The sequence below is a fragment of the Triticum aestivum genome, chromosome 3A (genome assembly GCF_018294505.1).
Source record: "Triticum aestivum cultivar Chinese Spring chromosome 3A, IWGSC CS RefSeq v2.1, whole genome shotgun sequence".
Taxonomy (NCBI): domain Eukaryota; kingdom Viridiplantae; phylum Streptophyta; class Magnoliopsida; order Poales; family Poaceae; genus Triticum; species Triticum aestivum.
In genome coordinates this window covers 338648814-338675156 of record NC_057800.1, presented here as the reverse complement: position 1 = coordinate 338675156, position 26343 = coordinate 338648814, and positions in this window count along the sequence as shown.

Below are 26343 nucleotides of genomic sequence, written 5' to 3'. Positions count from 1 at the left end.
ACATCACAACATGCCCTGCAAAAACAAGTTAGACGTCCTCTACTTTGTTGTTGAAAGTTTTACGTGGCTGCTACGGGCTTAGCAAGAACCGTTCTAACCTACGCATCAAAACCACAACGATAGTTTGTCAAGTTGGTGCTGTTTTAACCTTCGCAAGGACCGGGCGTAGCCACACTTGATTCAACTAAAGTTGGAGAAACTGACACCCGCTAGCCACCTTTGTGCAAAGCACGTCGGGAGAACCAGTCTCGCGTAAGCGTACGCGTAATGTCGGTCCGGGCCGCTTCGTCCAACAATACCACCGAACCAAAGTATGACATGCTGGTAAGCAGTATGACTTATATCGCCCGCAACTCACTTGTGTTCTACTCATGCATATAACATCAACGCATAAAACCTGGCTCTGATACCACTGTTGGGGAACGTAGTAATTTCAAAAAAAATCCTACGCACACGCAAGATCATGGTGATGCATAGCAACGAGAGGGGAGAGTGTGATCTACGTACCCTCGTAGACCGACATCAGAAGTGTTACGACAACGCGGTTGATGTAGTCGTACGTCTTCACGTCCTGACCGATCAAGCACCGAAACTACGGCACCTCCGAGTTCTAGCACACGTTCAGCTCGATGACGATCCCCGGACTCCGATACAGCAAAGTGTCGGGGAAGAGTTCCGTCAGCACGACGGCGTGGTGATGATCTTGATGTTCTACTGTCGCAGGGCTTCGCCTAAGCACCACTACAATATTATCAAGGACTATGGTGGAAGGGGGCACCGCACACGGCTAAGAGAACGATCTTAGAGATCAACTTGTGTGTCTAGGGGTGCCTCCTGCCCCCGTATATAAAGGAGCCAAGGGGGGGTGCGGGCAGCCATAGGAGGAGGCGCGCAGGAGGAGTCCTACTCCTACCGGGAGTAGGACTCCCCCATTTCCCTAGTTGGATTAGGACTTGGGGAAGAAGGAAGAGAGGGAAGAAAGGAAAGGGGGGGCGCCACCCCCTCCTTGTCCAATTCGGACTTGGGGGGAGGGGCGCGCGGCAGCCCCTAGGCCTCCTCTCCTCTTCCTCCACTAGGCCCATTAAGGCCCATTAGGTTACCGAGGGGTTCCGGTAACCTCCCGGTACTCCGGTAAAATGCCGATTTCACCCGGAACACTTCCGATGTCCAAACATAGGCTTCCAATATATCAATCTTTATGTCTCGACCATTTCGAGACTTCTCGTCATGTTGGTGATCACATCTGGGACTCCGAACTAACTTCGGTACATCAAAATATATAAACTCATAATGAAACTGTCATCGTAACGTTAAGCGTGCGGACCCTACGGGTTCGAGAACAATGTAGACATGACCGAGACATGTCTCCGGTCAATAACCAATAGCGGAACCTGGATGCTCATATTGGCTCCCACATATTCTACGAAGATCTTTTATCGGTCAGACCGCATAACAACATACTTTGTTCCCTTTGTCATCGGTATGTTACTTGCCCGAGATTCGATCGTCGGTATCTCAATACCTAGTTCAATCTCGTTACCGGCAAGTCTCTTTACTCGTTTCGTAATACATCATCTCACAACTAACTCATTAGTTGCAATGCTTGCAAGGCTTATGTGATGTGCATTACCGAGAGGGCCCAGAGATACCTCTCCGACAATCGGAGTGACAAATCCTAATATCGAAATACGCCAACCCAACATGTACCTTTGGAGACACCTGTAGAGCTCCTTTATAATCACCCAGTTACGTTGTGACATTTGGTAGCACACAAAGTGTTCCTCCGGCAAACGGGAGTTGCATAATCTCATAGTCATAGGAACATGTATAAGTCATGAAGAAAGCAATAACAACATACTAAATGATCGGGTGCTAAGCTAATGGAATGGGTCATATCAATCACATCATTCTCCTAATAATGTGATCCCGTTAATCAAATGACAACACATGTCTATGGTTAGGAAACATAACCATCTTTGATTAATGAGCTAGTCAAGTAGAGGCATACTAGTGACGTTTAGTTTGTCTATGTATTCACACAAGTATTATGTTTCCGGATAATACAATTCTAGCATGAATAATAAACATTTATCACGATATATGGAAATAAAATAATAACTTTATTTTTGCCTCTAGGGCATATTTCCTTCACTACACGCATGCTCCTAGGGGGATAGATTGGTAGGAAAAGACCATCGCTCGTCCTCGACCGCCACTAAAATGGAAGACAATCAATAAATAAATCTTTCTCCGACTTCATCACATAACGGTTCACCACACATGCATGCTACGGGAATCACAAACTTTAATACAAGTATTTCTATCAATCCACAATTACGCACTAGCATGACTCTAATATCACCATCTTCATATCTCAAAACAACCATAAGGAATCAAACTTCACATAGTATTCAACGCTCTTCATATGAAAGTTTTTATTATATCCCTCTTGGATGCCCATCATATTAGGACTAAATTCATAACCAAAGCGAATTACCATGTTGTTTAGAAAGAATCTCAAAATAATATAAGTGAAGCTTGAGAGTTTAACAATTTGTATAAAATAAAGCCAATGTCGTTCTCTAAAAGATATAACTGAAGCACTAGAGCAAATTGCCTAGCTCAAAAGATATAAGTGAAGCACATAGACTATTCTAATAAATTCACGATTCATGTGTATCATACAAGACACTCCAAGCAAAACACATATCATGTGGTGAATAAAAATATAGCCTCAAGTAAATTTACCGATAAACAAAGACGAAAGAGGAGATGCCATCCGGGGCATCCCCAAGCTTAGATTCTTGGTTGTCCTTGAATATTACCTTGGGGTGCCTTGGCATCCCCAAGCTTAGGCTCTTGCCACTCCTTATTCCATAGTCCATCAAATCTTTACCCAAAACTTGAAAACTTTACAACACAAAACTCAAAAAGTAAACTCATGAGATCCATTAGTATAAGAAAATAAATCACCACTTTTTGGTATTGTTGTGAACTCACTCTTTATTTATATTGGTGTAATATCTAATGTATTCCAACTTCTCCATGGTCCATACCCATACTCCCCATAGATTCATCAAAATAAGCAAACAACACATAGGAAACAGAATCTGTCAAAAACCGAAGAGTCTGTAGAAATTTGAAGTCTTCGTATACTTTTGTAACTCCAAATATTCTTAGAAATTAGGACAGTATGGCCAATTTGTATATTAATATTGTGTAAAATTTAGAGTTTTTTCACGATTCACTGATTTTTTAAAATTGTTTTATTGGGCGCAAAAGTTTCTCTTTTTTAGCAAGATCAAATCAACTATCACCATAGACCATTCCAAAGGTCTTGCTTGGCTCAAACACTAATTTAAAACATGAAAACACATCTAACCAGAGGCTAGATGATAAAATTACTCAAAAACAGGAACAAAAAAGCAAGAAAAAAATAAAATTGGGTTGCCTTCCAACAAGTGTTATTGTTTAACGCCCCTAGCTTAGCATAAATCATAGATCAAGGTATTGTCATCTTTGGTATGAAATCCATAAATACCTCTCATAATATATTCATATGGTAACCTAATTTTATTTATAGGAAAGTGTTCCATGCCCTTCCTTAATGGAAACTAAAATCCAATGTTTCCTTCTTTCATATCAATAATTGCACCAATTGTTCTAAGGAAAGGTCTACCAAGTATAATAGGACATGTCGGATTGCAATCTATATCAAGAACAATGAAATATAGAGGCACATAATTCCTATTTTCAACAATAAGAACATCATTAGTACTTCCCATAGGTTTCTTAACAGTCGAATCAACTAGATCCATATTTAAAGAACAATCATCAAATTCACGGAAACTTAACACATCACAAAAAGTTTCTGGAATCATGGAAATGCTAGCACCCAAATCACATAAAGCATGGCACTCATCATATTTAATCTTCATCTTAATAGTACATTCCCGCTCATCATAATGTTTTCTAGGGATAGAACCTTCCAATTCAATATTTTCTTTAAAAGATTTCATCATAGTATCAATGATATGTTTAGTAAAAGCATTATTTTGATTATAACCATGAGGAGAATTCAACATGGATTGCAATAAGGAAATACAATCTATCAAAGAACAATTATCATAATTAAAATCCTTGGAATCCAAGAGAGTGGGTTCATCGCTACTTAAAGTTTTGACCTCTCCAAACCCACCTTTATCAATCTTTGCATCAAGATCTATAAACTCCAAATCGTTGGGATGCCTTTTAGCTAAAGTTGACTCATCTCCAGTCACATCTTTATCAAGATTTATCTTAGGAAACAAAGATTCAATAGGAGTCACATCAATCACTTTAAGATCTTCATCATTATTCACATAAAAACTAGAAGAACATGCTTTTACAAACCAATCTCGCTTAGCATGCATCTTAGCGGTTCTTTCTTTGCACTCATAAATATAAATTCTAATAGATTTCAGAGATTCATTAATATCATGCTTGGGTGGAATAGATCTAATTTTAAAAGAATCAATCTCAAGAGAAATTATATCCACGTTCCTAGCCAAATGATCAATCTTAAGCAAATTTTATTCAACCATAGCACTGAAATTCTTGTGAGAACCAATAAATTCTTCAATATTATTGTCAAGATTAGAGGGCATCTTATTATTGTAGGAATTACCATAATTATTAGAGGAATTACTAGGAAATAGACTAGGGTTGAAATTACCTCTATACGCGTTATTACCAAAATTGTTCCTACCAACAAAATTCACATCCATAGGTTCATTATTATTCTCAATAAAAGTAGACAAAGGCATATCATTTGGATTAATAGGAGCACTCTTGTCCAGCTTTCCACTCAAAACATTTATTTCTTCAATCGCATGCACTTTTTTTACTAGTAGAAGATCTTTCGGTATGCCATTGAGAGTAATTAGCCATAATATTATCTAGGAGTATAGTAGCTTCTCCTAATGCGATTTCCATAAAAGTACCTCCCGCGACCGAATCTAAAAGATTTCTGGAAGCAAAATTCAATCCGGCATAAAACATTTGTATGATCATCGATAAATTTAAACCATGAGTAGGGCAATTTCTTATCATCAATTTCATCACTACAAAAAGAAAGAGACATCCGTGACATTTTGGCCCGAATGAAATTTTTTCTGTCATGCTTATGACACTTCTATGATGATAATTGTGACAAAAGCACATATCATCATAGATGTGGCGGGGTCCTACTTCTATGACAAAAATCATGACAGAAAATGGGCTTTTCATCGTGGGCTGGTCGGGGACGCACCTGCATGACATTCCTTGGGCCGTCCATGACAGAAAAAATCATGGTAGAAGCGAGGGCGAGAATTTTTTTGGGTAGTTCCCAGTTACGGTGGGTGGTTGGGCCGAGCGATGCATGGAGGGATTACGCATTTCTCTCATACACATACACGCGTGTGTGCAAGGCATTGGTCTCTAACTAAACCCGAGCTAGGCGTTCGCTTACTGAACCAGAGCGATTGCACTGGCTACGCGTTACTAAACCCGAGCGACCGATCGATCCCTGGCTGTTAACTAAACCCGATCAAGCGATTCCTTCGCTAATGCTACTAATTGAAGCCGATCGAACCTACTACCTCTTGATGAATAGTGAGTGTTGTTGGGGGTTGGATGAATAGTTCCTAGTGGGGGTTGGATGAACATGACCCCGTGGTAGTAGAGGTCGTTGCCGCAGGATGAACATGACCCTGGTCGAGGAGGCTGGTGGAGGGTGGATGAACAGGACCCCGTGGAGGCTCCATGAACAGTAGCCGGTGGAGGGTTGATGAATAGGACCCCGTGGAGGGCCGGTTGAACAGTAGCCGGTGGAGGCTAGATGAATAGGACCCTGTTGTTGAACAGTAGCTAGTGGAGGCTTGAGGAAGTCGACGGTGGATCAACAGTAGCAGGTGGAGGATGGAGGAAGTCGACAGTGGATGAACAGTAGCCCGTGGAGTCCCGTTTTGCGGTACGCCACATCCCTCCCAATGAACAGGACCCCGTTTCGACCGTAGGCGCTCCAACACAAGTCTGTTTCCTCCGTTTTGTGGTATGCCACACCCCTCCCAATCAACAACACCCCATTTTGACCGTCGGCGCTCGAACACACAGTTTGTTTCCTCCGTCTTGCGGTATGCCAAACCTTCCTGATGAACAGGACCCCATTTTGACCGTATGCGGTTGAACAGAAGGCCTTTCCTCCATTCTGCAGTAAGCCAGAGCTTGTTTTGGCTGTTCCGTCCAAGCCGGTTGGCTCCCGATGAACATGCGACGATGTTTACTATGTTCTGACCCAGCCGGTTGGCTCCTGATGAACATGCAACACTGCTTACTGAACCCGCTCGAGCGATTCCTTTGCTATTGCTGCTAACTGAGGCCGATCGAACCTCCTGCCTCTTGATGAATAGTGAGCGTTGTTGGGGGTTGGATGAACAGTTCCCGGTGGGGGTTGGATGAATACGACCCCATGGTAGTAAAGGTCGTTGCCACTGTATGTAAAGGACCCTGATCAAGAAGGCCGGTGGAGGGTGGATGAACAGGACCCCGTGGATGCTCCATGAACAGTAGTCGGTGGAGGATTCATGAACATGATCCTGTGGAGGGCTGGTTGAATAGTAGCCAGTGGAGGCTGGATGAACATGACCCCTGATGAACAGTAGCTAGTGGAGGATGGAGGAAGTCGACGGTGGATGAACAGTAGCCCGTGCAAGCTGGAGCGAGGTAGTAGACGGTGGATGAACAGGACCGCGTTTCCACCGTAGGCGCTCCAACACAAGTTCGTTTCCTCCATTTTGCGGTACGCCACACCCCTCCCGATCAACAACACCCCTTTTCGATCGTAGGCACTAGAACACAAGTCTGTTTCCTTCGTTCTGCGGTATGCCAGATCCTTCCCGATGAACAGGACCCCATTTCGACCATATGCGGTCAAACAAAAGGCCGTTTTCCTCCATTTTGCGGTACGCCTGACCCTATTCCTGCTGTTCCATCCAAGCCGGTTGGCTCTCGATCAACATGACACGTTCCGATCCAGTGGCTTGGCTCCCGATGAACAGGACACATTCCGACCCAGTGGCTTGGCTCCCGATGAACATGAGGCGTTTTGATCCAGTGGCTTCGCTCCCGATGAATAGGATGCGTTCCGACCCTGTAACACCCACGATGCGGCTATATCTCCCACGTGTCAAGGCATGACTTAGAGGCATAACCGCATGGTGGTTTAGTCGCAAGTGGGGTAATCTTCACACAATCCCATGTACTGAATAAGAAAGGGATAAAGAGTTGGCTTACAATCGCCACTTCACACAAATAACAAATTAAACATACATCATCCAGAGTACAATCAAGGTCCGACTATGGAACCAAAATAAAGGAAGACAACCCCAAATGTTAGATCCCCGATCGTCCCAACCGGGCACCACTACTGATCAACCGGAAAAGACACAAAGCAACGATCAAGATCTTCATCAAGCTCCCACTTGAGCTCGGTTGCGTCACCTGCACTGGTATCATCGGCACCTGCAACTGTTTGGGAAGTATCTGTGAGTCACGAGGACTCAGCAATCCCACACCCGCGAGATCAAGACTATTTAAGCTTATGGGTAGGATGGGGTAATGAGGTGTGGCTGCAGCAAGTGCTAAGCAAATATGGTGGCTAACATACACAAATAAGAGCGAGAAGAGAAGCAACGCAACGATCGAGAAGCTAGAAGTGATCAAGAAGTGATCCTGAAGCTACTTACGTTCAAGCATAACACAAAATCGTGTTCACTTCCCGGACTCCGCTGAGAAGAGACCATCATGGCTACACACGCGGTTGATGCATTTTAATTAAGTTAAGTGTCAAGTTCTCTACAACCAGACATTAACAAATTCCCATCTGCCACATAACCGCGGGCATGGCTCTAGAAATTTTATACCCTGTAGGGGTGTCCCAACTTAGCTCATCACAAGCTCTCACGGTCAACAAAGGATATTCCTTCTCCCGGAAAGACCCGATCAGTCTAGGAATCCCGGCTACAAGACATTTCGACAATGGTAAAACAAGACCAGCAAGACCACCCGACTGTGCCGACAAATCCCGATAGGAGATACACATATCTCGTTCTCAGGGCACACCGGATAAGCTAAGCATACAGGTACCAACATAACCCAAGTTGCCAAGGGACGGTCCTGCACAGTGATCTAGTTTGGACCAACACTCAGAGGAGCACTGGCCCGAGGGTTTAAAATAAAGATGACCCTTGAGTCTGCAGAACCCAAGGGAAAAAAGGCTTAGGTGGCAAATGTTAAAACCAAGGTTGGGCCTTGCTGGAGGAGTTTTATTCAAGGCGAACAGTCAAGGGGTTCCCATAACACCCAACCGCGCAAGGAACGCAAAATCAAGGAACATAACACTGGTATGACGGAAACTAGGGCGGCAAGAGTGGAACGAAACACCAGGCATAAGGCCGAGCCTTCCACCCTTTACCAAGTATATAGATGCATTAAATTAAATAAGAGATATTGTGATATCCCAACATATCCATGTTCCAACATGGAACAAACTTCAACTTCACCTGCAACTAGCAACGCTATAAGAGGGGCTGAGAAAAAGCGGTAACATAGCCAAACAGCGGTTTGCTAGGAAGGTGGGTTAGAGGCTCGACATGGCAATATGGGAGGCATGATATAACAAGTGGTACGTAGCGCGACATAGCGATAGAGCGAACAACTAGCAAGCAAAGATAGAAGTGATTTCGAGGGTATGGTCATCATGCCTGAAATCCCGCAAGGAAGAAGAACGAGTTCATGAAACATCACGGAGCATGTTTTTGGAATATATATAAAATATTGGGCAAAGAAAGTACCAGAGGGGGGCCACCAGCTGACCTTCTGGGCCCCGTGGCAGGCCTCCTATGCCCATCTTTGGTTATACGATGTGTTTTGACCTGGAAAAAATCAGAAGGAAGCTTTTGGGATGAAATGTCGCCGTCTTGAGGCGGAACCTGGACAGAACCAATCTAGGGCTCCAGCGGAGCTATTCTGACATGGAAAACTCCCTCCGGGAGGAGGAAATCATCGCCATCATCATCACCATCGATCCTCTCATCAAGAGGGGTCAATCTCCATCAACATCTTCACCAGCACCATCTCCTCTCAAACAATAGTTCATCTCTTGTATTCGATATCGGTCCCAAAACCTCAGATTGGTACCTGTGGGTTGCTACTAGTGTTGATTACTCCTTGTAGTTGATGCTAGTTGGTTTATTCGGTGGAAGATTATATTTTCAGATACTTAATGATAATTAATACTCCTCTGATCTTGATCATTAATATGTTTTATGAGTAGTTATGTTTGTTCTTGAGGACATGGGAGAAGTCTTGTTATAAGTAATCATGTGAATTTGGTATTCATTCGATATTTTGATGAGATGTATGTTGTCTCTCCTCTAGTGGTCTTATGTGAACGTCGACTACATGACACTTCACCATGATTTGGGCCTAGCGGAAGGAATTGGGAAGTAATAAGTAGATGATGGGTTGCTAGAGTGATAGATGGTTAAACCCTAGTTTACACGCTGCTTCGTAAGGGGCTAACTTGGATCCATATGTTTCATGCTATGGTTAGGTTTACCTTAATACTTCTTTCAAAGTTGCGGATGCTTGCGAGAGGGGTTAATCATAAGTGGGAGGCTTGTCCAAGGAAGGGCAACACCCAAGCACTGGTCCACCCACATATCAAATTATCAAAGTAACGAATGCGAATCATATGAGGATGATGAAACCTTCTTGACAGCAATTCCCATGTGTCCTCGGGAGTGCTTTGCTTTATATAAGAGTTCGTCCAGGCTTGTCCTTTGCTACAAAAAGGATTGGGCCACCTTGCTGCACCTTAGTTAGTTTATTTACTTGTTACCCGTTATGATTTATCTTATCACAAAACTATGTGTCACCGATAATTTCAGTTATTGTAGAGAATACCTTGCCGAAAACCACTTGTCATTTCCTTCTGCTCCTCGTTGGGTTCGACACTGTTACTTATCGAAAGGACTATGATAGATCCCCTATACTTGTGGGTCATAAACTACGGCTATGGCCGGGGCAACAATTTGTATAGCAATGGTGGGCAGCAGAGGGATGGGCGGGTGGCACCGGAGTAGCCGCCTCGGAAATCGCTTATCATTAATGTGGGTGGCAGACAGATGGACGGGCGGCAGTTGTGTCGTTCGAATGTTAAGCGGTCGCATGCACCAGGAAGCGGCGCGGGCAGTGCTGATCATTTCGGTCAGGAAGCACGTTCAGGAGAGGGGGTTTGGGTGGGCCAGGGTGGTCAGACTCGTGCTGGGTAGTGGTCCGGTCCAGCACCTGGACATGCAGGCTCGCCAGCGAGCTCCCCGAGCTTAGCGATGACAACCAGGAGGCGGCGCCACCACCCGTGCTAGTTCATGTTGTGTTCACCATAGAGCAGGTATGGCCACACTTCGATGCCCTAATGGCGGAAGGGCTACCAGCGCCGGAATCGGCATTCCTCTAAGCGTAGGAGGACCAGTGTTACAACCTCCGTCTCCTCAACGAGCATCTGCTCGTGGGGGGATGAATCATCGGCGAACAAGCGAACAAAAATGTCGTCGCGGACATGTGGCCCAATGATCATGGCTTCTTGGATGAGCAACGGGTATTGTCTCAGACCATCTATAGGGCCAGCGTTGTTGACCTCGTTGTGGCACCGCCGTCTCGCATCGTCAACATGGTCAACAAACAAGAGGAATCAGGAGATGACCTTACATGGAGCAGATGATAGTAGTGACCCAGAAGGGCCATGGCCGTACTTAGGCCAGTGCGTCCTTACAACTACATGGAAAAAATTGCTTCCTCCTTGTTTCTTGACATCAGGGGCCGACACTATTGTCAACGTATAGTCAATAAACGAGAGAATTGCACAAGGAGTGGCCGACAGCTGGGACCCAGCAGCTCAAGCAGTATTTTTTAGGGGTGAGCAGTATTCTTTTAGCGATGTTTTTGTTATTGTTGAGAGGAGCGCGGTATCAACTGGGTGGGCTGTGGCCCGTCTAGCCTAGGCCATTATTTTAAGTCGACCAAATATCCAGCCCAAATATTAATTTTTCTATGTGAAAATGGCTAGACCAGCTTTACTTTTTTTAAGGAATACCCAACCCAGGACAACTTGTTATTATCCGCTCCGCTGGGCTGCAAATCTTTTCCTAGGAGGGATGCATTTGGCTTGCCTAGAAAATGGGCATTAAGAAATAATAAAATAGGTTGTAAATATAAAAAATGCACCCAACCGGTAATTATTTTCAAAATTAGTTTTTTTGGATTTTCAAAATTTTAATTTCATTACTTGTTGCGCGCACAAAATTTTGTTGGATTTTTCACTAATATAAATTTATTTTGAAATTAGATTGAATTTGACTCGAAATTTTGGGATAAAAATAGTCAGATCCCATCAAAATGCGGGAAATTTGGTTGAAATTATTAACCTTTGTCGTGGCTAGAAAATGGGTTGTAATGTTAACAAACAGTAAATGGGCTACAATAAATTCCATTAGAAATAAAAATGTGTTGTAAATTATTAAAAATAGCAAATGCGCTATATGTTGTCCGCCGTTGATGTGATGCTCACTTGTAGTCCTACTAAGTTGACACGTACACAAGGCTTTGTCAAGTTATAGTCAACACATGATTCTAGCAGAAGTGACCGTTGGATGTCCATCCAATGACTATCGTGCTTCTTCAATCTCGGATATTCTTGCCTCAGGAGCCCAAACACTACTGCAGGATGCTGCTAACCCAACACTCCAATCAGAGACCCTTCGACGAAACTGTGTGCGATGCATTAATCGCAAACAGTGATGTAAAATACCCGTCAAAAAAGATGCAAAACGTTTGCGATGGCGGATACATCAAACACAGTTCATATTATAAGTATGTGTCCGATGCGTGGCATACGGTTAATCCATAAGAACTGTTTGCAATGAGATAGAACAACAGAAACGGGAAGCTATATCAAGGTGTGTGTGATACACGACATATAGTTCGCTCAGATCAACTATTTGCTATTAGGGAATGCAACAGAAATGGATAGCTAGATCAAGGTGTGTGCCATATACGGCATACGGGTCACTCGGTTGAACTGTTTTCGATTAGGGAACTGAAAGTTAAACTATCCCTGGGTGGTTTTGGTAATTCCTAACAACATATAGCTCATTGAGCTAACATTATTCCAAGATTAATATTTCAGGAAAAGCTCAATGAATGGCATGGCATGGATGAGGAAAGTGGATCCCTCAAAATTCTAAGGACAAAAAGTTTGGCTCAAGCTTCAAGATCAAGACTCTACATTTTATATTTTAGTGATCCAAGGTCACATTGAGTCTATAGGAAAAGCCAATACTATCAAGGAGGGATGAGGTGTTGCTTAATGGCTTGCTTGCTCAAAATGCTTAGTGATATGCTCCAAAATCCTCAACTACCTTCCCACATCCACATATGACCTAAACCAAAAGTCAAACTCGGCCCCACCGATTCTTTCTATCTGGCGCCACCGAGTTTCAAATGTCATAGCCACTGCCACAAACCCTAGGCAAATCGGTCTCACCGGTAGGGATCTCGGTCTCACCGAGATGGGATTGTAATCTCTCTGTTTCCATTTGTAATGTTTCGGTCTTACCGAGATGAGCGATCAGTCCCACCGAGATTGCAATGTAAACTCTCTGTTTCCCTTTGGTAACATTTCGGTCCCACCGAGATGAGCGAATCGGTCCCACCGAGTTTACCTGACCAACTCTCTGGTTAGCTTATTACCAAAATCGGTCCCACCAAGTTTGTGTAATCGGTCACATCGAGATTACGTTATGCCCTAACCCTAACCATATCGGTCCTACCGAGTTGCATCTCAGTCCCACCGAAAATCCTAATGGTCACTAGGTTTGCTGAATCGGTCCGACCGAGTTTAACCATTCGGTCCCACCGAGTTTGGCTAATTGTGTGTAACAGTTAGATTTTGTGTGGAGGCTATATATACCCCTCCACCCACTCTTCATTCGTGGAGAGAGCCATCAGAACATACCTACACTTCCAATACACATTTTCTGAGAGAGAACCACCTACACTTGTGTTGAGGTCAAGATATTCCATTCCAACCATATGAATCTTGATCTCTAGCCTTCCCCAAGTTGCTTTCCACTCAAATCTTCTTTCCACCAAATCCTGTGAGAGAGAGTTGAGTGTTAGGGAGACTATCATTTGAAGCACAAGAGCAAGGAGTTCATCATCAACACACCATTTGTTACTTCTTGGAGAGTGGTGTCTCCTAGATTGGCTAGGTGTCACTTGGGAGCCTCCGACAAGATTGTGGAGTTGAACCAAGGAGTTTGTAAGGGCAAGGAGATCGCCTACTTCGTGAAGATCTACCGCTAGTGAGGCAAGTCCTTCGTGGGCGACGGCCGTGATGGAATAGACAAGGTTGCTTCTTCGTGGACCCTTCGTGGGTGGAGCCCTCTGTGGACTCGTGCAACCGTTACCCTCCGTGGGTTGAAGTCTCCATCAACGTGGATGTACGATAGCACCACCTATCGGAACCATGACAAAAACATCCGTGTCTCCAATTGCGTTTTAATCCTCCAAACCCTTCCCTTTACATTCTTGCAAGTTGCATGCTTTACTTTCCGCTGCTCATATACTCTTTTGCATGCTTGCTTGAATTGTGTGGAGATTGCTTGACTTGTGCTAAGATAGCTAAAATCTGCCAAGAACTAAAATTGGGAAAAGGCTAGATTTTTATTTGGTCAAGTAGTCTAATCACCCCCCTCTAGACATACTTTCGATCCTACAAGTGGTATCAGAGCTTTGGTTTCCATTTGCTTTGATTTCCATAGCTTTTGGTGGTCATAGCCTTGATTTCACAACCTAGGAGAGTATGGCGTCTAGCGAGGGAAATTATCACCGTAGAGGTCCTTACTTTGATGGCACTAATTTTGCTAGTTGGAAGCATAAGATGAAAATGCATATTCTTGGACATAACCCCGCCGTTTGGGCTATTGTGTGTATTGGCTTGCAAGGTGAATTCTTTGATGTGAAAGAACCGAACCGTGAAGCTACCGCGGAAGAGTTGAAGATGCTGCAATACAACACTCAAGCTTGTGATATCCTCTTCAACGGATTGTGCCCCGAAGAATTCAACAAAATCAGCCGTCTTGAGAATGCAAAGGAAATTTGGGATACTTTGATTGATATGCATGAAGGTACCGACTCCGTCAAGGAATCCAAATTGGATGTGCTTCAAAGTCAACTTGACAAGTTCAAAATGAAGGATGGTGAAGGTGTCGCTGAAATGTACTCTAGGCTTGGTCTTATCACAAATGAGATTGCCGACTTAGAGAGTGAAGAGATGACCGAAAGATTCATCATCAAGAAGATCCTAAGAGCCTTGGATGGAAAATATGATACCGTGTGCACATTGATCCAAATGATGCCCAATTACAAAGATCTCAAGCTAACGGAAGTCATTGGAAGAATTGTTGCTCATGAGATGTCACTCAAGGATAAAGAGGAACTTCACAACAAATCAAGTGGTGCTTACAAAGCCTCATGTGAAGCTCCCACGTCATCGAGTGAGAAACAAACCTTCAATGAAGAATTGAGCTTAATGGTGAAGAACTTCAACAAGTTCTACAAGAGTAGAAGCAAAGAGAGAAGCTCCAAGTCAAGGTCCTATAATGACAAAAGATCTTCTAGTCGAGAGCGAAATTGCTACAATTGTGGAAGGCCCGGACACTATTCCAATGAGTGTATGCCCCCTACAAGAGAAGAGAAGATTCTCCCAAGAGAAGAAGTAGAAGAGAAGAATCACCATCTAGAGAAAGAAGGAGTAGAGATGATCGTTATGAACGAAGACCCTCACGGAGAAGCAAGAATTCGGAAAGAAAGGACAAGTCATCAAGGAGCTACACAAAACGAAGACATCAAGCTCATGTTGGTGAATGGGTATCCGGCTCCGACTCTGACAACCACTCCGAGAGAAGCTATCACTCTGACTCCGAATATACTCAATATGAAGGTGTTGCCGGTCTAGCACTTGTGACAACCAACTCCTACGACATATTTGACTCACCAAATGAAGGAGTTGGAACATGCTTCATGGCTAAAGGCCTAAAGGTATCACACCCCGAGTATGTTGATTTCAATAGTGATGAAGATGACTTGTTAGGTGATGATGATTTACTTGTTGACAACTCTAGTGATGAATACTATGATGAAACGTCAATTAATCATGCTAATCAAGATAAAATGAATGACAATGATAAGGAGAAGATTGAGTCTCTAACTAAAGAACTAAACACTCTTAAGTTAGCTCATGAAACCAGCTTAGGAGATCATCGAGAACTTTTAAGGACTCATGAGAAATTGCCCTTTGAAAAGCTCAACCTTGAGCAAGAGCATGAGTTCTTAAAAGCAACCAATGATGATCTTCGTAAGAAAAGTTCTTCTTACATTGCCAAGCATTTACTCTTATCCACTTACATGCCTCAAGTCAAGTCTAGTAACAAGAACAAGAAAGATTCTTCCTCTAGTAGTAACAATAATCATGCTAAATCCAATATTGTTGCTTCTAGTAGTTCTCTTGATTCCACTAATGATTCTCTTAGCCAAGTTACACTTGAGCAAGAAAATAGCTTATTGAAGGGAATTATAGAGAAAGGTGTTTACAAGAGCCTTGCCGGAAGTAAGCAATTCGAGGAAATTGTACGCAAGCAAGGAAGGCACCGGAAGAATCAAGGTGTTGGTTTTGAACAAAAGTTCAATGCCAATGGAGTTGAGTGGGAAGAAGATCAATACCCCAAGACGAAGTTTGTTCCTCAACAAGAGAAGTATGATCCTACTTCTCTCAAAGGGAAACAAGCTCAAGATGATCTTCCACCACAAGACCACAAGCAAAAAGACAAGGACAAGCTTCAAGAGGAAATTGATGCATTTGAAGAAGCTCCTAAGGCCTTGGTCAAGTGGGTTCCCAAGACTACTTCAAGTTCCACTTCATCAAGTACAACTACAACACCGAGGATTCCCATCAAGATGGTGTGGATCCCGAAGAAGAACTAGAGAGTTCTTGAGGGTGACTCCGCCAACATACTTCACTCTTATCATCTTGGCAAGAACAAGTGCAATCAACTTCCACATCTTGCAAGGAGTCACAAACCCTCTTGTTGGTAAGACAAGGGACAAGGTAACCTAAAAGCTTTCATAGACATCATCTTGTGTGTGCATCACTTTATGTCTATGGATATACTTGTTTGTTCCTTGTGAGACTAACCCGTGTAGGTATTGAAAGTGCAACTCACTCCAATGGATAGCTCCAAATGATCTACATCAACATTGCGCATCCACATCTTCAACATCTACATGAAGTCATCATCGACAAAACCCAAGGTTAGTTCATCCCTCTTAGGGGGGATCTCACATCTAGGGGGAGCTTTACTCTAAGAATTGAGCTAAAGCAACTCTAATGGTGTGAACACAACAAATGCTTTATGTAAAAGTGGTAACCCCACTTGTGCTTAAACAATGAGTATGACCTATGATCAAATGTTCTCATTTGACTCCTAAGTCAATATACTCATATATAGATGACCTAGTCATCGCCAATTGTTTGATAGATGCTAGAATTGGTTGTGCATGCTTTGCCACATATTTCAGTTGCCATTTTATCGTGTGAACATGTTGATTGCATATTTTACTCATTCGAGGACATCCACTTGTTGTTTTGATTGATTGGTTTTCTTTTCTTTTGCCAAGTGGATGGACAAGAATGCCTAAGAACCCTCTCTAGCTATCTATGCTTTTCTCGTCTCAAACTCTATTCATGCTACATCACAAAATTTGATCAAGTCAGATTCAAACCACTCTGTGTGAGGAGCACTCGGAGTCCCCGATTCGTCATAGACTTAAACATCCAAAACTTATTTGTGCGTTTCGGTCTGACCGATTCATCCATTTCGATCATACTGAGATCACTAAGTCGATCTAGGTTTTCAATCTCGATGCAACCGATTTGAACCTTTCAGTCACACCGAGTTTCAGTAACTGCTTGCAGTTATGAATCTCGGTGCCACCGAGTTGTTCCACTCGGTCACACCGAGAGAGTCGGGCTATATATACTCATCGGCAAAATTTTGGAAATTTCTCTGAAACCCCTTCGCCCGCGCATAGCTCGCTCTGCCTCCTGGGTCTCCAGATCGTCCTCTTCGTCGCCAGCCGCCTCCTGTCACTGGTCTCCGCCGCCATCAACAGAATTCTTCCCCGCCGTTGCCGCCGTAGCGAGTTCATCGCCGAATTAGGGTATGGACTCGATCATAGTGCTATCCCCGTCCGATTCCTAGCACATTGTGTTCATTATGATTCTTACCACGATTGAAACGCTTCTATCCAGTCAGAACACTCCGTAGATTAGAGTTGAATTGAAAATTTAGGGTTAGGTTTCCGCTGAAACCATCTCGGACCCACCGAGTTGTGGAACTCGGTACCACCGATTCGGCTCAGGCCATTGCACATGTAATTTTCGGTCTGACCGAGAATTGCAAATTGGTGTGACCGAGTTCAGGACTTTGTGAAACCCTAGCAGTCTCGGTGCCACCGAACTATGACTCGGTCTGACCGAGTTCACTAGTTTAGGTTCCAACAACTGCTTCGGTATCATCGAGTTTACAAATCGGTTGATCCGAAATGCTTTCTGTGGAAAACTAAAACTAAGTTTTTGACTCATTCTTTTGCAAAAACCTCTCCATTTTGTGATGCTCATCCACTCTATCTCATCTATATCTATTCACAGGGTCTGCTGTCAGTGTTTGCAATATGTCTGATCAGAGTGACAGCCAGAACAGGTCAGAGGAGCAGATTCACCTGAGTGAGGGCACTAGTCCCTTTAGCAGTTCAGATGATGGTAGCAGGAGCACTCCCAGCAACTTGCCCAAAGCTGCCACCAGAACAAGGAATAAGAAAACTTCAGAGTCTGAGGATGAAGACTATGTGGCCACTGAGGATGATGCCACATCAAAGAAGAAAGTGCTCAAGAAGGAGTACAGCTCAGCTGCAGTCAAGCCAGGGATGAAGATCAAATGGCCAGCAGGAAGACAACCCATGTCAAAGGCCAGAGCATCTACTCAAGTCCCTTTGGGATCTGAACCCAAAGAGGATGCTGTAGAAGGGAAGAAGAGGAAGGAGAGGATCAAAAAGACCACTGCTAGAGTGCTTGGGAGATCCTCAATCATGAGAGATTCTGAAGAGGAAGAGGAAGAAGAGGTTGCTGCACCAGCACCTAAGGCCTAGAAGCTTATGGGTGATGCTATCAGGACAGGGGCTGCTTCATCAAAGCCCAAAGAAGCACCCAAAGCAGCCTCCAAGCCCAAGAGTGCAAATAAGAGGAATACCAGGAGTATACCAGCTGCTGAGAAGAACAAGGCCCCAGTGCCTGAAGTTGTTGCTGATGAAGATGATGAAGGACAAGTCTTGAGAAAGCTCAAACCCAAGATTCCAGACCACAATGATGCTCATCCTATGGCTGAGAACATGAAGATCAGGAGAGACTCAGGGTTGAGGCTATGGAGAGAGACAGATCCATATGCTACCAGGAGAAGGACTGCTGTTGATTACAGGTTCCACACAAAGGAACAACGGGACTTCTATGAGACAGTGTTGTTGGACAAGAAGCCTATAGTGTGTGAAATGAGGTGGGTCGACTAGAAGTATATCAAGGAAAATGAGGAACACTATCCTGGTGTGTTTGACAGCTTCAGTGCTTGTGGAGTTGCAGACTTTGTTGGGCAGAAGCTCACAAAGTGGAATGAGGAGCTCATAATGCAATTCTACTCCACAACACACTTCTATCCAGATGGCAGGATAGTATGGATGTCTGAAGGTATAAGGTACCACTCAACTATTGAGGAATGGGCAAATCTGATCAATGCTCCTAAGGAAGAAGAAGATGACTTGGATGTCTATCCCAAGAAGAAGATGGATCACAACTCTATGGCAAACATGTACAAGGAGATTCCTGAAGATGATCTTGAGACTCACCAGTTTGGGTCAGTAAAACACTTGCTGTCAGGGCTGCCTACAATCAATTGGATCCTTAGGCACACTCTCTTGCCCAAGTCTGGTGATCACAGAATGATCAGAGGCCATGCAATTAACTTGCGACATATATTTGATGTGCCACAGAAGTTCAAGGTCATGAGCCTTATAGTTGAGACTATCAAGAGGACTGCAGCTGACTAGAAAAGAAGTTGTGGATATGCCCCACAGATCCAGGAGTTGATAAACTCAAAGATGGGCACAGGCACATACTTGTTGGATAAGGAACACTTGCCTATCTATCCTGACTTTGAGGATAATCAAGTTGTGATGAATGAGAATGAACCATCATCAGTACAAGCTCAAGAGAAGAAGTAGAAAGCAAAGAAAGAGAAGGCTGCCAAGATGCCAACTCAAGAGGAGGCATCTGATTACTTTTTGAAAAGAAAGTAGGACCAGCTTGGTTATTTGATAGCATCGACTCTGAAGATTGAGAAGGGATTGGCCACCCTGACTCAAAACAAGGAGAGCTTGGAAAGAATCGTGGAGCAAAAATTCTATGATTTAGATGTCAAAGTAACTGAGATTCAGTTAGCCGTGGAGCAGCTACAAGATGATATGCAGGAGAGGAAGGGCAGAACAACCACTGATGCATTTGCCAAAGTGCCTCGAGCTCAAAGATCAACTGCAGTGCCTCTTCCAGACACTAGAGCCACTTCATCTGTACCAGCTACAACTTCAGTGCCACCAGCTCCAGCACCTACTCCATCAGCTCCATCCACATTAACTGAAGCCTTCGTGCTTGGCGTTCTGCGGACACCACCACCTAAAGACCAAGCTTGAGAGATGTTCTAGTGCTATGCATTTTCTATGAGCTTTTTGGTAACTTGTTGCCAAAGGGGGAGAAAAATGTCTAGATCATAGGCTTCGAGAGAGAGAGAGAGTTTGCTTTTGTTCTCTCTTGTCTTCTTGGTTGAACTTTGTTTGTCTTTTGATTGCTTGAGATACTATGCTATTATCTGTGAGACATTGATGATCAGGTGGTTGATCATAAGCTACACTTATGCTTGTTAGATGATATTATCTTACTTATCCTTATATGATCATTCGCTTTGCTTGGTGATGAGTGCATGTATTTAATTCTTATCATTTTGAGCGCTCCACCAAGATGTATGTGATATGGAAGAGTAACCCATGATCCTAACTCATTGTGCATTTGCAGTCCAAAGCAAATATTAAGATATGCACAAATTTAGGGGGAGCTCTTGCTTTTCACATACTTCTCAAAGCGACAATATCTTTCACTCTTATTATCAGTTGTCGAAGCTTTGATCTATATGTTGTCATCAATTACCAAAAAGGGGGAGATTGAAAGTGCAACTATCCCTGGGTGGTTTTGGTAATTCCTAACAACATATAGCTCATTGAGCTAACATTATTTCAAGATTAATATTTCAGAAAAAGCTCAATGAATGGCATGGCATGGATGAGGAAACTGGATCCCTCAAAATTCTAAGGAAAAAAAGTTTGGCTCAAGCTTCAAGATGAAGACTCTACATTTTATATTTTAGTGATCCAAGATCACATTGAGTCTATAGGAAAAGCCAATACTATCAAGGAGGGGTGAGGTGTTGCTTAATTGCTTGCTTGCTCAAAATGCTTAGTGATATGCTCCAAAATCCTCAACTACCTTCCCACATCCACATATGACCTAAACCAAAAGTCAAACTCGGCCCCACCGATTCTTTCTATCCGGCGCCACCGAGTTTCAAATGTCATAGCCACTGCCACAAACCCTAGGCAAATCGGTCTCACCGATAGGGATCTCGGTCTCACCGAGATGGGATTGTAATCTCTCTGTTTCCCTTCGTAACGTTTCGGTCTTACCGAGATGAGCGATCGGTCCCACCGAGATTGCAATGTAAAATCTCTGTTTCCCTTTTGTAACATTTCGGTCCCACCGAGATGAGCGAATCGGTCCCACCGAGTTTACCTGACCAACTCTCTGGTTAGCTTATTACCAAAATCGGTCCCATCGAGTTTGTGTAATCGTTCACAGCGAAATTACGTTATGCCCTAACCCTAACCATATCGGTCCTACCGAGTTGCATCTCAGTCCCACCGAAAATCCTAACGGTCACTAGGTTTGCTGAATCGGTCCGACCGAGTTTAACCATTCGGTCCCACCGAGTTTGGCTAATTGTGTGTAACAGTTAGATTTTGTGTGGAGGCTATATATACCCCTCCACCCACTCTTCATTCGTGGAGAGAGCCATCAGAACATACCTACACTTCCAATACACATTTTCTGAGAGAGAACCACCTACACTTGTGTTGAGGTCAAGATATTCCATTCCAACCATATGAATCTTGATCTCTAGCCTTCCCCAAGTTGCTTTCCACTCAAATCTTCTTTCCACCAAATCCTGTGAGAGAGAGTTGAGTGTTAGGGAGACTATCATTTGAAGCACAAGAGCAAGGAGTTCATCATCAACACACCATTTGTTACTTCTTGGAGAGTGATGTCTCCTGGATTGGCTAGGTGTCACTTGGGAGCCTCCGACAAGATTGTGGAGTTGAACCAAGGAGTTTGTAAGGGCAAGGAGATCACCTACTTCGTGAAGATCTACCGCTAGTGAGGTAAGTCCTTCGTGGGCGATGGCCGTGATGGAATAGACAAGGTTGCTTCTTCGTGGACCCTTCGTGGGTGGAGCCCTCCGTGGACTCACACAACCGTTACCCTCCGTGGGTTGAAGTCTCCATCAACGTGGATGTATGATAGCACCACCTAGCGGAACCACGACAAAAACATCCGTGTCTCCTATTGCGTTTGAATCCTCCAAACCCTTCCCTTTACATTCTTGCAAGTTGCATGCTTTACTTTCCGCTCCTCATATACTCTTTTGCATGCTTGCTTGAATTCTGTGGAGATTGCTTGACTTGTGCTAAGATAGCTAAAATCTGCCAAGAACTAAAATTGGGAAAAGGCTAGATTTTTATTTGGTCAAGTAGTCTAATGATCCATGTAAACAAGATGTGTGTGATCCACGGCAAACAGCCCACTCGGAAGAACTGTTTGCGATGAGAATATATAACACAGACGGTTACTAGAGTTAATTCGTGTGCGATTCTGTGTGTAAAAATAGTTTGAAAACTGCAAAGTAGTTGCTTGCTATGGCTAGGAGTATCGCACATGATGCATGCGCGAGTACTCATGTGCGATGATTAGTAAGTTACATATACGTTTCCTTATGGTAACACGTGTGTGATAACATGTGACACCGCATACGGTTGTCGGGTTATGTGCTCCACTTAATCTTCCCGCACTCCATCGAAGGCTTCCCGCGCTCCACAGGGGTGAATTGTAAAATCCTCAATCCCTAGTCAGCTGCTAGCTATGAATAACCACAGCAACGGCCGCCGCCGGCGAGTCGCTATTGATCCAGTTGCTAGCTAGTTACCCACACATACCGGCATACACCCAACGACCGACGATGGGATGGAGTCGTGCGACGGCGGAATCGAGGTTGAAGGCACGATGGTTGGCTTGGTGGTCGACAGCCATACCGCCGCCTCTCCCGACGACTGCCAGAGGAATCAGGAAACGCGGTAGGAGCAAGCCGCCAGGTTAGCCAGGGTCGTCCTAAAAGCGGATAGGGATCGCCAGCGGACAATACTACTGGCTCGACACAGAGTGCGGTGGATGGTGCGGGCAGTGGAGGAGGGACCTCGACGACGCAAGGACAACTACGGCAATGGCGGCCGCCGCACGAGGCACAGGCTTATGTCCCAGATGGAGGAGGGCGCAGCGCCGGACGTCGCTGGGGCATTCCTTGGGGCCGTCACGATAGCCCTTGTTGGAAATATGCCCTAGAGGCAATAATAAAGTGGTTATTCTTTTATTTCCTTGTTCATGATAATCGTTTATTATCCATGCTATAATTGTATTGATTGGAAACTCAAATACATGTGTGGATGCATAGACAACAACATGTCCCTAGTGAGCCTCTATCGAGCTAGCTCATTAATCAAAGATGCCTATGGTTTCCTAGTCATAGACATGAGTTGTCATTTGGTAATGGGATCACATCATTAGGAGAATGATGTGATGGACAAGACCAAAACTATAAACGTAGCATATGATCGTATCAAGTTTATTGCCACCATTTTCTGCATGTCAAGTATCTGTTCCTATGACCATGAGATCATGCAACTCACCAACACCGGAGGAGTACCTTGTGTGTATCAAACGTCGCAACATAACTAGGTGACTATAAAGATGCTCTACAGGTATCTCCGACGGTGTATGTTGAGTTGGCATGGATCAAGACTGGGATTTGTCACTCCGTATGACAGAGAGGTATATCGGGGCCCTCTCGGTAATACAACATCACAAGAAGCTTGAAAGCATGTGACTAATGATTTTGGTCATGAGATCTTGTATTACGTAATGAGTAAAGAGACTTGACAGTAATGAGACTGAACTAGGTATGGAGATACCAATGATCGAATCTCGGGCAAGTAACATATCACCGGACAAAGGGAATTGTGTACGGGATTAACTGAATCCTTGACATCGTGGTTCAACCGATAAAGATCTTCGTGGAATATGTAGTAATCAATATGCGCATCCAGGTCCCACTATTGGTTATTGACCATAGAGGAGTCTCGGTCATGTCTACATGATTCTCGAACCCGTAGGTCGCACGCTTAACGCTCGGTAGCGCTAGGGTAGTATTGAGATATTAGTAGTGGAAATTTCGAAGGTTGTTCAGAGTCCCAGATGGGATCCGGGACATCACAAGGAGCTCCGGAATAGTCCAGAGGTAAAGATTCATATATGGAAAGTGGTTATCGGGGTTTGGAAAAAAGTTCGAGTTTTTACGGTATTGTACCGGGAATGTTCTAGAAGGTTCTGGAGTAGGGCCCACCTGCATGGGGGACCCACATGAACATGGGTAGTGTGGAAAGTCCCCACAACCCTGGACTAGATGCACCAAGATTCTCCCTTAAAAGGAATAGTATCATATCCCAAGGGGATAAGATCAGGATCCCTAAAAGGGGGATAGCGATCGGTGGGGAAGAAAAGGTGGGATTTCCTTCCTCCCCCTTTGGCCGATAACCCTAGGGACTTGGAGGGAAACCCACCAACCCCCTCCATGCCTAAATAAAGGTGTGGAGGCGCTGGGGGCAGCCACCCTTCGACCCTTGCCCGTTAACTCTCCCAACTCCTCCCACGTTTCACCGGTACGCGCTTGGCGAAGCCCTGCTGGAATTCCACTGCCACGTTGTTCCACCACCATACTGTCATATTGGTCGTGTTGGTCCCGATCTCATCTACCCCATCTCTCTCGAAACTCCTCCAAACTCCTCCCACGCCACCACCACCAGACTGTCGTGTTGGTCCCGATCTCATCTACCCCCTCTCTCTCGCTTGCTGGATCAAGAAGGAGAGGACTCCGCCGAGCTGCACGTGTGCTAAACTCGGAGGTGCAGTCCATTCGGCACTTGATCCGGAGTTCTTGGATGGATCGTGATTGGCTCACAAAGACGTTCGACTACATCAACCGTGTTTCCTAACGCTTCCACTTAGTGATCTACAAGGGTATGTAGATCCAATCTCTTCTCTCGTAGATGTGCATCTCCTAGATTGATCTTGGTGAGTGTAGGAAAAAATTTATTTCCCATGCAACATTCCCCAACAGTGGTATCATGAGCTAGGTCTATGCGTAGATGACATCATGAGTAGAACACAAAGGAGTTTGTGGGCATTGATGGTCAGATTGCCTCCTTCTTTGGTCTTATCTTGATTCAGCGGTATTGTGGGATGAAGCGGTCCCGACCAACTTTACATGTCCACGTACATGAGACCGGTTCCATCGACTGACATGCAACTTGTTGCATAAAGATGGTTGGCGGGTGTCTGTCTCTCCCACCTTAGTTGAAACGGTTATGGCTTTGCGTAGGTAAGAACGTTTCTTACTAGTCACCCATAGCAGCCACCTAAAACATGCAACAACAAAGTAGAGGACGTATAACTTGTTTTTGCAAGGTATGTTGTGATATGATATGGCCAAAGACATGATGAGATATATTTGATGTATGAGATGATCATATTTTGTATTTAGATTATCACAACTTGCATGTCGATGAATACGTCAACCGGCTGGAGCCATAGGGTTGTCTTTAATTATTGAATGACTTGCGTGTCAATCATTAAGCGCTATGTAATACTTTACTTTATCGCTAAGCGGTAGTAATAGTTGTCGAAGCATGATCGGCGTGACAACCCCGATGGTGACATGATGATGGAAACCATGGTGTCATGCCGGTGACGATAGAATCATGTCGGTGCTTTGAAGATAGATATCAAAAGCACAAGATGATGGCCATATCATGTCACTTATGATTTGCATGTGATGTTAATCTTTTTATGCATCTTATTTTCCTTAGGATGATGGTAGCATTATAAGGTGATCCCTCGCTAAAATTACAAGATAAAATTGTGTTCTCCCCAAGTGTGCACCGTTGCGAAAGTTCGTCGTTTTGAAGCACCACGTGATGATCGGGTGTGATAGACTCTACGTTCGCAGACAACGGGTGCAAGCCAATTTTGCACATGCGGAACACTTGGGTTAAACTTGACGAGCCTAGCATGTTGCTACTTCTTGAGCTTGTGTTGGTTTTTCCCTTGAAGAGGAAAGGGTGATGTAGCAAAGTAGAAATAAGTATTTCCCTCAGTTGAGAACCAAGGTATCAATCCAGTACGAGAAACAAGCAAGTCCCCAATCTATGCACCTACACAAACAATCAAACACTTGCACCCAACGCGATAAAGGGGTTGTCAATCCCTTCACGGTCACTTGCAAAGGTGGGATCTAATAGAGATAGATATAAAATATTACTAAAATATAAAACAAAATAAAAGTAAATAAATTGCAGCAAGGTATTTTTGGGTTTTTTGGTTTATAGATTTGAAACTATATGATGGAAAATAGATCCGGGGGCCATAGGTTTCACTAGAGGCTTCTCTCTTGAAGGGAAATAATACGGTGGGTGAACAAATTACTGTCGAGCAATTGATAGAAAAGCGCAAAGTTATGATGATATCCAAGGCAATGATCATGAATATAGGCATCACGTCCGTGTCAACAGACCAACTCCTGCCTGCATCTACTACTATTACTCCACACATCGACCGCTATCCAGCATGCATCTAGAGTATTAAGTTCATAAGAACGGAGTAACGCC